The sequence below is a fragment of the Gopherus flavomarginatus genome, chromosome 12 (genome assembly GCF_025201925.1).
Source record: "Gopherus flavomarginatus isolate rGopFla2 chromosome 12, rGopFla2.mat.asm, whole genome shotgun sequence".
NCBI lineage: Eukaryota > Metazoa > Chordata > Testudines > Testudinidae > Gopherus > Gopherus flavomarginatus.
The window spans coordinates 24243776-24256895 of record NC_066628.1 but is presented as its reverse complement, the minus strand read 5'-3'; the positions used below and the strand labels follow the sequence as shown (position 1 = coordinate 24256895).

Here is a 13120-nt window from a genome sequence, read left to right as displayed (position 1 = left end):
CTGCTGAACAGCTTCTTTGATTTTCTTGTCCCCTCTGCTCCTCTGAGAGGATTTACACTGTGTCTTCTCTGGCTGGTTTCCCTGCTGCTTCTCTGGCCTGCACTGACTCTCATGGGCTTCTCACTGTTCAGGACTCTGAGAAAAGTTCCCTTCACCTCTTCTTGAGACCACCTTGTGTGGTTCCACTGGCTCAGAACATCCCTGCTGAGAGTTCTCCTCCTTCTTCTCACTCACTGTCCAGTCACCTGCTGGGACAGAGAGAAACCAGACAGGGGTCAGTCAGTATATTGAGAGTTGATGGGGAGACTGAAATATTAGGAGCTGAATCCCTCAACCCCTGGTAAGTGAAATACCTAAATATTAATGCAAAATATTAATAAATTTAAATATTATGCCATCAAACCTTCCTGTGCTTATACTGAAGCAGAAAAGTACCTCACATACATGTATTTCTGTTTGTTTAATTATGGGGGAAAAAATCAAGCTAACCAATGGAGTCCCAGGGGACTTCTATCTTATCTCCCAAAGACAAACAAATGTCAGTAAAGATAAACATCAGTTTATGGCTAAGGAGAATCTATTACCTCCAAATGTGTATATGCAGATTCTAGAATGCAGCTGTATAGCTTCTATTGAACTGTAACATTCTATACACTACTTTCTTTTATACCATGCTTTGAAAGATGTATGTGTGTTAGTTCTTGTGATTCCTGCTTTGTATAGAATATTTGTTAAGAATCTAATTACAATATCCTGCAAATGGTAAGTTGTAAATCTAGAAACCATTTGGTCAAAAAGCAACCAAACCTATCAGAGTGTTTCATGAAGAAACAGGATACATCCCTCTGGTACAAGATGCCAATGTGGTATAGATATGATCTTTATCACCAGAAAAGAGATTTTGTCAGATATGTATGGCTGAGAAAGAGTCCTGGATGTGAAAAAGAATGTGAGGATGTTTTTATTCAGAAAAACCTCAAAAAAGAAGTAATGCTTAAGATGTGCTATCACAGCTCTAAACCAAGTCATAAAAGTGAGTTTTTATAGCCATCATATTTACAAAGAAAAACTTAAGTTAAACCCACACAAAGAATTCTAGAAATATCCTTATTGAAAATGATTTCTTTTGTAAACACAATAATGTCTTCATTCTTTAAATATGGAGAAAATGTATGGTGGGAAATATTTTACAGAAGACATTGGTTACTTCCAAATCATGTTTCCGCTTAAAAAGTGAAAATCTTTATTGTTTCTTGAATGCTTAAGGAGATGAATATTTGCAAATATTTTGAATCTAAATGCAAATGTTCATATGAAAACTGCCTGATATCATTGTTCTATGGAGTGGTGAGATGTCTCATGCACAAATATCGCAAAGTGATCTGATGCTAAATTAATTTTATTAATATAAGAAGCCATTTAAGTATAAGACATTTACATTAATGGAGAATTAATTATTGGCAGTGCACAGGCAAACCTCCACCCAACTCTGGAAGACAAAGCTGTTGCAAGAGTCAACAACTTCTAAATTATTTAAGCTAGAGGCTTTGTAAGAGTTATTGCATTGAATGTGACAGTTTTGAGAACTACAAGACTTTATACAAGGAATGAGAGTGTCTGAACTTTTTGAAAATGGAATTTCATTTCCTGTCAAACTCTAATAAAATTGAAAGAATATCTCAGAAAATGGACTGAATAAAAAGGAAGTTTTAAAAGTAACTTAAAAGTTATCAAATGTTTTCCTGCCACAAGAAGGGCAAAGGCAATTTAAGAAATGTTGCACACTCATTAGGCTGATTGCATATTCAGAAGCTGAAGGTGTCACCTAAGCCAAACCTGAAGGCATGGAGCCCATGAAAGAGTGACAACACCAGCTTTGACTCTAAACAAGCCTGAAAGTTTTTCTATAATTTCATGGAAATAGGAAAGAGAAGAGTATAAATAAACTCTGAAGTGAGCACAACCCTCTGCTACCCTGCTAAGACGGCAAACACTTCACAACTCATACTGTGCCCATCTCCAAGCAAGTTGCCACAGACAGGTAAGAAAAACAGAAGACTCAGGAGGAAGCCAACCCAAAGAAAAACTCTCCAAGACTTCCACATGGACTGGTGAGAGAAAGTTAACTAAGATAACTGCCAGGGGATTAGCTTTAAAACTCCTGTAATGATTTTACTGGGATCTGAAAATGCTGCTGTAACTTAAAATATGAACAGTTTCTCCTGTTAATCACCAAGTGGGTAGACCATGTATTCTAGGAGACACAAGGATGCAATCTCTTTTAAAAGCTCTCCACAGAGACACAGTAGAGTGTGTAATAGAAGTAACCAGTTCATCGTTTATGTTTGATCACTTGTGTTGTTTGATTAATGCTTTCTTTTCTTTAATAAAAACAGCCATGGTTAATAATTGTGATTATTTTAATTGATCTTAATCATGATGTCCCTTAAGGTATTGTTGCCACTTTTGACCCAAGTGGCTAGTCAAAGTTCAGGGCCCTGTGGGTGTTCCAGCTGGGAGTACAAAATTGGTGATAGGTATTCCTTTGATGCAGTTTTGTTTATTTACAAAGAACGTACACTGTGTCTCTGGATGCAGAGGGAATCAAATAGCGGGAAGCAGATTCTTTTGCTCACAACACCAAGAACACACTTTGAAACTGCACCCCTGACCCAAAAACCTCTTCCCAGGTCTCTTCCAGGGTCAGCCATCATGCTTTCATCTGTTCCTTCAGGCTGCCTCTTCCTCTCAGGGTATGTCTACATTACGGCAGAACAACTACAGTGCAGCAGCTATGGCACTGTAGTGTAGACATTTCCTACATTGATAGAAGGGTTTTTTCCATCAATGTAGGTATGCACCTTGGAGAGGTGCATGAGTTGGGGTTAGGGTTGATAGAAGAATTCTTCTGCAGTGAAGGTTAGGTCAACATTATTACATCACACAGTGGATGAAATTTTTCTCACTCCTGAGCGATGTAGCTAGGGTGATCTATGTTTTAGGTGTTGACCTGACTTCAGCTTGTTCTTGTGTGATTTTTCTTCACACGCACACACACCTCCCCAAAACAGTACTTAGCCAGATGCTCCTGGCTGGGTTCACACACATCTTTTGTCTTAGGTAGGGCTTATGCTTACAGTTAAGTTGACTGAAAGGTAAGTTCACCCCTACCAATCTCAATGGAGTTTTAACTCACCCATAACAAGGTTTCACCCAACTTTTAATAGTATGTCAAAGAATCCCTGTGATTGAAAGTAGTGGGAGCCACACCTCTGAGTTGGCAGAAGACAAACCATTAGTAAGAGCTGGCCTGCCATTGCTTGTTTATCAACACTACACATTTTTGGTAATTTTTAAAATAAAGTGTGTTAGCATTCATCAATTAAAATTACCTCTTTCTACCCCACACCCTTTCCCAGAAGAGAGTGAGCCAGGGACCAATTCCATCTCCTCATCCTGTTGTACAGACAAAACTACACAGGATCTTTTCAGGGGACAAGACAAAGATGCCACATTTATTATGATAATCTGATTTATTACCAATAACTAATATCTTAATCCTTATATACACACACATTATACCTAATACCTATAAGCACACACACTAGATGTTCTGCAGCTGCTGCATAGTTACATAGCTTGAGTTCGTGGCTTGATTTTGCAGCTTGAGTTCGTAGCTTGTGGTGGTAACTGGCCAGGAAAGCCGTGCACAAGGACGAGCTGGGTCTCTGTTGGGCCTGCACCGATGCCCTTCTATGTTGGCAGCAGAATGTTACCCTCCAAAGTGTATGGCTACATTTGGAATTTCAAAGCGCTGCCCCGGCTGCGCTGCGGGAGCGCTGCCGCGGCAGCGCTTTGAAGTGTGAGTGTAGTCGGAGTGGCAGTGCTGGGAGAGAGCTCTCCCAGCGCTGCATGTAAACCACATCCTTTACAGGTGTAGCGTGCAGCGCTGGGAGCCGCACTCCCAGCGCTGCCACCCTGATTACACTGACACTTTACAGCGCTGTATCTTGCAGCGCTCAGGGGGTTGTTTTTTTCACACCCCTGAGCGCGAAAGTTGCAGTGCTGTAAAGTGTGAGTGTAGCCATGGCCAAAGTCTCCCATCTCACCCATCCTTTTTGTAGGCTTTAGTTTGAATACAGAGTCTATAGGTCTTGCTGTGTCAAGCTGCCTCCGGGTTTGGTGATTGATCACCCATCAATTGCAGGCGTGACTTTCAGCCTCGGACCTGGCTTTGATCTTCTTTCTATTGTACCTTTTCTTTTTAGGGTGGACTTTTCTTACTTTGTTAGGGCTCTTGTCTGCATCTTCAGCCAGTGGGGTTTGAACTTTATTTCATCAGGACAGGCTGGGACTGGAGGTTGATTCCATCATCCATACATATCTCAGTCACACATCTAAACTAAACTAATAAGATTACAGCAGGGTTTGCAAAAATGAAGGTTGGAGGAAGTTTTTACAAAATGGAGTGAGCGTTTTAAAATGGAGTTTGAATTACAATATGGCAAACAGTGAACAGAAATTACAATATAGACAAGTGTAGTGGATGGCAAACAGTAAACAGAAGTTACAATGTAGGCAAGTATAATAAATGGTGAACAGAAATTACATTAATAAAGTGAACAATTAAAAACAATTTCATTTATCAGTTCTACAATCCCAACCAACTAGAGATGAAGGTAGGGGCTACAGGGTCACACACAACCGGTGAAGCCCCCAGAGTGATGTCTGCCATGAGGATACAAAAACTAAGTCATTTTAGCAGAATCCTCACCTGTGTTGGTATCTCTCAGGATCTCCTTTTTCTTATAGTCAGGGACTCAAGGCTCTTCCCCTCTCCAGCTAGGAGATCACATCCAGTTTGGAAATTGGAAATCCTGCTGCGCGGGGTGGGAGGGAAGAACAAGGGTTGATCTCATTCATTAAGGTCAGTGCTGTTAGTACTTCCAGACCCAGGACATGAGTAGTCCCCGAGAGAGGCTCCGTCCTCTCCCCAGCCCTACCCTACAGGAACTGGGCTATAAAATCGTACAAGATCCCATGACACACTGGTCTAGAGCAAGGATTCAACCACTGCCTAGGGAACAGTCCTAATTTATTCCCCTGGGGAACTGAGCAGGTTGCTACACTCTCTAGGTATCTGGTTTACAACTAAGTTTCCACCACAGATTACAACCTCTGCACCCCCGCCACATGTGTGCCCCCACCCACCCACAGGCCTCCACAACACAGGCCAGAACAGAAAGATGTTACCGAGGTCTTGGCTACAGTTGCAAGTTAGAGCGCATTAAAGCAGCCCCAGGTGCCCTAACTCATGACCTGTCCACACTGGGAAGGCACTTAGAGCTCCTAGACTCTGCAGCTGGAGCACTCCTGTTAAACCCACTCTCTTCCCCCCCCCCTACATATACACAACACACTCCCTGTCACACTCCACCCCCCACCCCCGTTTGAAAAGCACGTTGCAGCCACTTGCGTGCTGGGCTAGCTACCACAATGCCCTGCTCTCTGTGGCATTGCAAGAGCTGCTAATATGTGGCCACGCCAGTGCACTTGAATCTGACAGTGTGAACACACTGCAGCACTTTCCCTGCTGTGCTCTCCGAGGGCTGGTTTAACTCCCAGTGCTCCAGATCTGCAAGTGTAGCCGTGTCCGTAGGCTAAGGCCAGGTCTGCACTATGAAGTTAGGTTGACCCAGCTACTTCACTCACAGGTGTGAAAAATCCACACCCCCAAGAAATGCAGTTAGTCTGACCTAAGTCCCCAAGCAAACAGCACTAGGTTGACAGTAGAATTCTTCCACTGATCTAGCTGCCACCTCTCAGGGAGGTGGATTTACTATAGTGAAGGGAGGACCCCTCCCATCACTGTATTAAATATCTACACCAGGAGTCGGCAACCTTTCAGAAGTGGTGTGCCGAGTCTTCATTTATTCACTCTAATTTAAGGTTTTGCGTTCTGGTAATACATTTTAACATTTTAGAAGGTCTCTTTCTATAAGTCTTATAATATATAACTAAACTATCATTGTATGTAAAATAAATAAGGTTTTAAAAATGTTTAAGAAGCTTCATTTAAAATTAAATTAAAATGCAGAGCCCTCTGGACCAGTGGCCAGGACCCTGGCAGTGTGAGTGCCACTGAAAATCAGCTCACGTGCCATGTTAGTCACACGTGCCATAGGTTGCCACCCCTGTTCTACACTGAAGCACTACAGTAGCATGGTCTACATGGGGACTTAGGCTGGCTTAACTATGTCTCTCAGAAGTGTGGATTTTTCACATCCCTGAGCAGTGTAGCTGGCATGATCTAATTTTCAACATGGACCAGCCCTCAGGACATGTCCATAAGTACAGTGCTGCAGCGCATCTGATGGAGATGCTCTATGCCATTGTTCCATCCCTCAGTCTCCTGTCCCATGGGAGGGGACACTTGGGTTCTGAGGATTAGAGAGGCTGATCCCCCTGAAATCCAGGAAACTCGCGAGAAACCCTGCACAGAAGCATCAAAGACTCCACAGCTTCTAACACCCAAGGGAACAGGAATCCCTTACCCAGTGAGGTCACAGTCTCATAATTCTCCTGCATGTCGTCCCTGTAGAGGGCTCTCTGACACGGGTCCAGCAGAGCCCACCCTTTCTCTTACACAGCCTCTTCCTCAAGCATCAGGAGCTCTGCTACAAGTGCTTCCTTTTTTCATTGTGGGGCTGAGAGCATGTCAGCATGCTGTCTTGTAAGTTCATATAGCAGCAGACTCCCTTTCCCCCCGCCTCTCTCTCACACACATAAGGTGACCAGATGTCCGTGGAAGGACTCCCCCGTTGCAGAATTGCCGCCAACGACCGGGAGCACGGAAGGACCCCTGCCTAGGGCGCCAAAACCTTGATCTGGAATGTTATTCTGCAGCCTGTCAAGGTGAGAAGGGAGACTGGGGCTTTGGTTCATTTAACACTCTGATTCCCCCTGGGCAGGAGCGGCGCCAGGGTTTTTGGTGCCCTAGGCAGGGGTCCTTCCGCGCTCCCGGTCGTTGGCGGCAATTCTGCGACTGGGGAGTCCTTCCACGCTCCCGGTCTTCGGGGCACTTCGGCGGCAGGTCCCGGAGCGAGTGAAGACCCCGCCGCAGAATTGCTGCAGACGACCCAGAGCGCAGAAGGACCCCCCGCCGCAGAATTGCCGCCCTCCCAAATCCTGGCACCTAGGCAACCGCCCAGGTCGCCTAAATGGAAGCGCTGGCCCTGCCCCGGGTTCTTTCCCTGCATACAGACTCTCTAGACTCTGCCGTGTTGGGGAAACGATTCAACTAAGATTTTCGTAAAGAGTAACCTAAAGTTAGGTCCCAAACCCATATTCAGATCTCTCAATACGTGGTTGGAGTTCCAAAAATGCTGAGTCTGCAGCACCGGGGTTCGGTTGTGAGTGTTCAGCACTGCTGATCATCAGGCCATTTATTCAGCAGTCTGATGAGGGATTTAAAAAATTAACATTAGACTCCTACATTTAAAAATCCTGGTTATAGTCACTAAATTACAGCACAGACCCAGCCCCTCACACAGGGCTTAATCCATTGAAACAACAGATTCAATTAAGTCAACGGGACCACGCAGATGGCAAAGACAAGCACATATAAGGCTATGTCTACACTACACTACAGACCTTATAGAGGCACAGCTGTACCGCTATAGCAATGATGCGTTAAGGTCTCCCACTGGCATAATTAAACCACCCTTAACAAGTCGCAGAAGCTATGATGGCGGGAGAGTTTCTTCCGCAGACATAGCACTATCCAAACCAGTGCTTTTGTCAATGAAACTTATGTCGGTCGGGAAGGAGAGGGGGGTGTCCCACACATTTGATCAACAAAAGTTCTACCAACAAAAATGCTAGTGTAGACATAGCCTAAGGGGCTTGTCTATGTAACCCACATACCTCCTGGGTGTGGGGTTCTCATAGACTCGTAGACTTGAAGGTCAGAAGGGACCATTATGATCATCTAGTCTGACCTCCTGCACAATGCAGGCTACAGAATCTCACCCATCCACTTCTATAACAAACCCCTGACCTATGTCTGAGTTATTGAAGTCCTCAAATTGTGTTTGAAGACCTCAAGCTGCAGAGAATCCTCCAGCAAGTGACTTGCACCCCATGCTGCAGAGGAAGGTGAAAAACCTCCAGGGCCTCTGCCAATCCGCCCTGGAGGAAAATTCCTTCCTGACCCCAAATATGGCGATCATTTAAACCCTGTGCATGTGGGCAAGACTCACCAGCCAGCATCCAGGAAAGAATTCTCTGTAGTAACTCAGATCCCAACCCATCTAACATCCCATCACAGACCACTGGGCATACTTACCTGCTGATAATCAAAGATCAATTGCCAAATTAATTGCCAAAATTAGGCTATCCCATCAAACCATCCCCTCCATAAACTTATCAAGCTTAGTCTTAAAGCCAGATATGTCTTTTGCCCCCACTACTCCCCTTGGAAGGCTGTTCCAGAACTTCACTCCTCTAATGGTTAAAAACCTTCATCTAATTTCAAGTCTAAACTTCCTAGTGCCCAGTTTATATCCATTTGCCCTTATGTCCACATTGGTACTAAGCTTAAATAATTCCTCTCCCTCCCTAATATTAATCCCTCTGATATATTTATAAAGAGCAATCATATCCCCCCTCAACCTTCTTTTGGTTAGGCTAAACAAGCCAAGCTCTTTGAGTCTCCTTTCATAAGACAGATTTTCCATTCCTCGGATCATCCTCGTAGCCTGTCTCTGAACCTGTTCCAGTTTGAATTCATCCTTCTTAAACATGGGAGACCAGAACTGCACACAGTATTCCAGGTGGGGTCTCACCAGCGCCTTATATAATGGTACTAACACCTCCTTATCTTTTCAGGAAATACCTCGCCTGATGCATCCTAAAACTGCATTAGCTTTTTTAACAGCCTCATCACATTGGCAGCTCATAGTCATCCTGTGATCAACCAATACTCCGAGGTCCTTTTCCTCCTCTGTTACTTCCAACTGATGTGTCCCCAGTTTATAACTAAAATTCTTATTATGAATCCCTAAATGCAAGACCTTGCACTTTTCACTATTAAATTTCATCCTATTACTATTACTCCAGTTAACAAGGTCATCCAGATCTTCCTGTATGATATTCCGGTCCTTCTCTGTGCTAGCAATACCTCCCAGCTTTGTGTCATCTGCAAACTTTATTAGCACATTCCCGCTTTTTGTGCCAAGGTCAGTAATAAAGAGGTTAAATAAGATTGGTCCCAAAACTGATCCCTGAGGAACTCCACTAGTAACCTTCTTCCAATCTGACAGTTCACCTTTCAGGACGACCCACTGTAGTCTCCCCTTTAACCAGTTACTTATCCATCTGTCCCATCTATTGGCACTGAGACCACAGAGAGATTAATGAGTCTGCTCTACAACCTTAGCTAACAGTCATATGGCTTTTAGCTCATGTAGTAGAGCGGAGGTAGGCAAACCATGGCTCATGGGCCACATCCAGCCCGCAGGACCCTCCTGCACAGCCCCTGAGTTTCTGGCCCGGGAGGATAGCCCTTGGCCCCTCCCCTGCTGTTCCCCCTCCCCTGCAGCCATAGCTCATTGCACCAGCAACGCAATGCTCTGGGTGGCAGCGCAGCTGCAGAGCTGCGGCCTGACCCGGTGCTCTGTGCTGCACGGTGGCGTGGCTGGCTCCAGCCAGGTGGAAAAGCTGCCTGTCCTGATGCTCTGGGCCAGCCACCAGTGCTCCAGGCAGCGTGGTACGGGGATACACGGTAGGGGAGTTCGGGGAGGTGGTTGGGGGCAGGGGTGTGAATAGGGGGCAGGAAGGTCAGAGAGTGAGGAACAGAGGGTTGAATGGGGCCAGGGGTCCCATGCGGGAGGCAGTCAGGAATGAGAAGAGGGGTTGGATGGGGTGGCAGGGGGCAGTCAGGGGACAGGGAGTGAGGGGGTTGGATGGGGCAGAAGTCCCAGGGGAGCCATCAGGGGGCAAGAAGCAGGGGGGAGGGTTGGATGGGGGCAGGGTCCGGGCCATGCCTGGCTGTTTGGGGAGGCACAGTCTTCCCTAACCAGCCCTCCATACAATTTTGGAAATCCGATGTGGCCCTCAGGCCAAAAAGTTTGCCCACCCCTGCAGAAGAGGCTCATGCATTTAGCTTCAGAGGTCCCAGGTTCGATCCTGACGACTGGAGTCTGTCGGTGTTACATCTACACTTCAAATGCTGCAGCTGCGCCCCTGTAGCACTTCAGTGCAGACACTATCCATGCCAATGGAAGTGAGTCAGTCAACCCAGTGCTGTCTACACCAACGGTTAGGCTGGCACAGCTACATTTTGCAGGGGTAGAGATTTCACATGCGAGAGACAGATGTAAAATCCTATGTAGGCCAGGCTTTTGTGGGCTCAGATAAAAGGGCTGGTCTACGCCAGGAACTTACACTGGCACAGCTATGGCCCTCTAAGGTGTGAAAAATCCACACTCAAACAAATTATGTACTTAAACTGACCTAGCCCCCAGTGCAGGCAGCGCTAGGTCAAAGGAAGAATTCTTGTTGACTTACCTACTGCCTCTGGTGGAGGGGTAGTACCTACACCAACAGAAAAACCACTCCCATCAGCATATATTGTGTCTACACTGAAGCGAAACAGGTTTCAGAGTGATAGCTGTGTTAGTCTGGATCAGTAAGAACAATGAGAATTCCTTGTAGCACCTTAGAGACTAACAAATTTATTTGGGCATAAGCTTTTGTGGGCTAAAACCCACTTCATCAGATGCATGGAGTGGAACATACAGTAGGGAGGTGTAAATATACAGCATATGAAAAGATGGGCGTTGCCTTACCAAGTGAGGGGGGTCAGTGCTAACGAACCAATTCAATTAAGGTGGAAGTGGGCTAGTCTCAACAATTGACAAGAAGGGGTGGAAATCACTTTTGTAATGCTAATGAGGCCAATGTAAACAAGGTGGCCCATTTCAAATTTGGGCCAGATGAAGTGGGTTTTAGTCCATGAAAGCTTATGCCCAAATAAATTTGTTAGTCTTTAAGGTGCCACAAGGACTCCTCATTGTTTTTACTGAAGCGCTACAGTGGTGCGCTGTAGTGCTTTAATTGCAGAGACACCCTAATGCCTGGTCTACATTAAGATATCCACACCCAGGGCCGGCGCTTCCATTTAGGCGACCGAGAGCTAGGATTTGGGGGGATGGCATTCTGCCACCCTCGGCGGCAATTCGGCAGTGGGGGGTTGTTCCGCGCTCCAGGTCTTCGGCAGCGGGTCCTTCACTCGCTCTGGGACCCACCGCCAAAGTGCCCCGAAGACTGGGAGTGCGGAAGGACCCCTGCCTAAGGCGTCAAAAACCTTGGCGCCACTCCTGTCCACACCCCTGAGCAATACAATCATACTGACCTAGCCCCCCATGGGGACAGCACTAGATTGAGAGAAGAATTCTCCTGTTGACATAGTTACCACTTCTCAGCGAGGTGGAGTACCTACGCCCATTGGCATAAGTAATGTCTTCACTGGAGTAGTTCAGCTGTGCAGTGCGTTAAGTGTAGACTAGCCCTAAAGTGAGTAAGAATTCTTGTCAAATGGGGGGAAATCCATGTGTATGCACAAGGGAGATTTATTCAAACCCTACCCCATACACATACACCTCAACACAATTTTTTTCCAGTCTATAGAGAGGAGAGTGTCTGACCTAGTAATTCCCTATCTGTCATATGTAAAGTTTACAGCCAAAATATTTTAACATTAGAGCTACTGAAAAATCTGATACAGCTTTTTAAAGTGATGAAAACAAAATCCCCCCGTCCAGCCCCTTCTCAAAAACAGGCTAAGTGGTGTTTACTGAAAAGTTTCTAAAACAAATTCACCCATTGACAGAAACTGTCAACCCTAAAGATGAACATAAAATTTGCCAGACTGGATCAGACCCAAGGTCCATCTAGTAATTCTGAACATGTTATAAGCTGAAGTTGTGCAGCCAAAGAGCAGAATCCAAGGAACTGCTTTGGGGGATCCCCCTGATGCTGGGGGAATGCCGTGCCTTGGCAACAGTAGCACCGGACTGGCTTTTCCTGTCCCTGCCCCAGGAAAGTCAAATCTGTCTGAGGTGCTGCAGGAAATGGGTCTGGGCAGGGTTAAGAGCCAGGAATGCTCCCTCCCAACTTATTGCTTCTAATGGCCCTTCCAGTCTCTCCCATCTCTCTCCTGCCCTCTCCTCAGGCTGAGAGTCTAGGTCCTGGCATTCTTTTTTTATATATATGGAGTTATACCTATTTCACAGAACTGGAAGGGCTGTTGAAAGGTCATTGATTCCAAACCCCTGCCTTCACAGCAGGACCCGGTACTGTCCCTGACAGATTTTTGCCCCATCTCTAAATTGCCCCCTCGAGGCTTGAACTCCCAGCCCTGGGTTTAGCTCAAACCACTGAGCTATCCCTCCCTCAAGCTCTCCTGGAGCTGGCTTGGCTCCTGCAGGCGCTCAGGGGAGCAGAGCTGCGGGGGGGAAGGGGGCAGTCACGGTGGGCAGCAGCTTTGGGACTCGCAGACCCCCGCCCCCCCGGGAGCAGAGCTGGGGCAAGGAGGGGCCGGTGGTGCAGAGTCACTTTCCTGCCCGGCCCCAGCCCTTCCCCCGGGTCTCGCCCCTCACCTGCAGGCTCCGGCTCAGGGGCTGGTGTCTGCAGAGCCCAGGGCTGCCCCAGGGGCTGGTTCCAGGCCCCGGAGAGAGTCCCCCGGCTGGGCACAGAGGGGCGTTAGGGAAGGGCTCTCCCCGCACACACCCCGCTGGGCAGCAGCAGAGGCTCAGCCCGGGCTCCCGGCTCACAATGGAGTTGGCAGCAGCAGCAGCTTTTGAGATCAGGACCCGGGAAGTTAAAATTTCAGGTCTCCTGAGCAGACAAAGAGTTAAAGGCAGAGAGGAACAGGAGCTGCCGCCGCTGCCGCCTCGCACTAGCCAGGGCCCTCTAGCGACCACTATGAACTAGTCCCCGCCCTGGAGTTCCCAGGAGGGCAGAAACGGCGCTTAGAAGGGACCTGGCCAGATTCCTTCTCTCCTGCCTGGACAGACAGAAACCTCCAGCTCGCATGAACCAGCCAAAGGCTCACGAG

At 46.8% G+C, this 13120-nt stretch overlaps 1 protein-coding gene across 1 annotated transcript in view; it reads right to left on the bottom strand.

The window, feature by feature from the left end:
- The window catches only part of LOC127032468 (zinc finger protein 436-like), a 148834-nt gene extending 136094 nt beyond the window's left edge, over positions 1 to 12740 (bottom strand). Inside the window, exon 1 of the mRNA XM_050919772.1 lies at positions 12663 to 12740. The gene's annotated coding sequence lies outside the window, so the exon portion shown is untranslated. The remainder of the gene's footprint in view (positions 1 to 12662) is intronic.
- Positions 12741 to 13120: the final 380 nt, after the last annotated feature.